We start from the raw sequence: 782 nt of genomic DNA, 5'->3' as shown, positions 1-782 counted from the left end.
ATGGTGGGCTTGGACTTTGTGGTTCGCAGTCCAAAGCTTACCCACGAGCACCACCAGGCTCTTTCCAACAATTCCGCTCCCACGTACATACCCGAAAGACTTGAAAGTCACAACTCCACCAGATACTTGGACCCCCATGTTCACTGAAGCGTTATGCACAAGAGGGAAAGTGTGGACACAGCCAAAATGACCACTAACAGATATAGGACTAAGCAAAACGTGGTAAATACATGCAGTGGAATACTACTCTGTCAGTGAGAAAAATTAAGTCTTGATACAATATAGATGGAGCTTGAAGACATGCCTGTGAAATAAGTCAGTCACAAAGGGTCAAATAGCGTAGGTTCTCACTTAGATAACAAGATAAGAGCAGAAGTTACCAGAAACAGTAGAGAGGAGTAATACTAAAGTCTGGATTATAGTGACAAAATAATTAAGGGTAGAGTTGCAGTCAATTAATGTTATTGCTGTCAATAATTTGTGTACCTGTAAAAAAATTGAATTGGCAAAAATGTGTGATATATAATTACTATTACACCTCCCCTCCAAAAATAGTAGCTGCAAAAGCAAAACCCAGGAGATTTTATTCCAAGCAAAGGGCGAGCAGCTGTCCACAACAAGGCAGTCACTGGCATACAACCATGAGAAGGTGGGCCCTTTGCTGCATAAAACGCAAAACGGACTGCCATCAAGTCGATGTCAAGTCAGAACAACCCCATAGGACAGGGTAGAACTGCCCCTAGGTTGGGCTTCCAAGACTCTTAACTATGTACGGGAGTAGA

Source organism: Echinops telfairi, unplaced genomic scaffold (assembly GCF_000313985.2).
Source record: "Echinops telfairi isolate 266 unplaced genomic scaffold, ASM31398v2 ScPeMD7_7469;HRSCAF=8507_0, whole genome shotgun sequence".
NCBI lineage: Eukaryota > Metazoa > Chordata > Mammalia > Afrosoricida > Tenrecidae > Echinops > Echinops telfairi.
The sequence above is the reverse complement of the archived record's forward strand: the minus strand, read 5'-3'. Positions refer to the sequence as shown.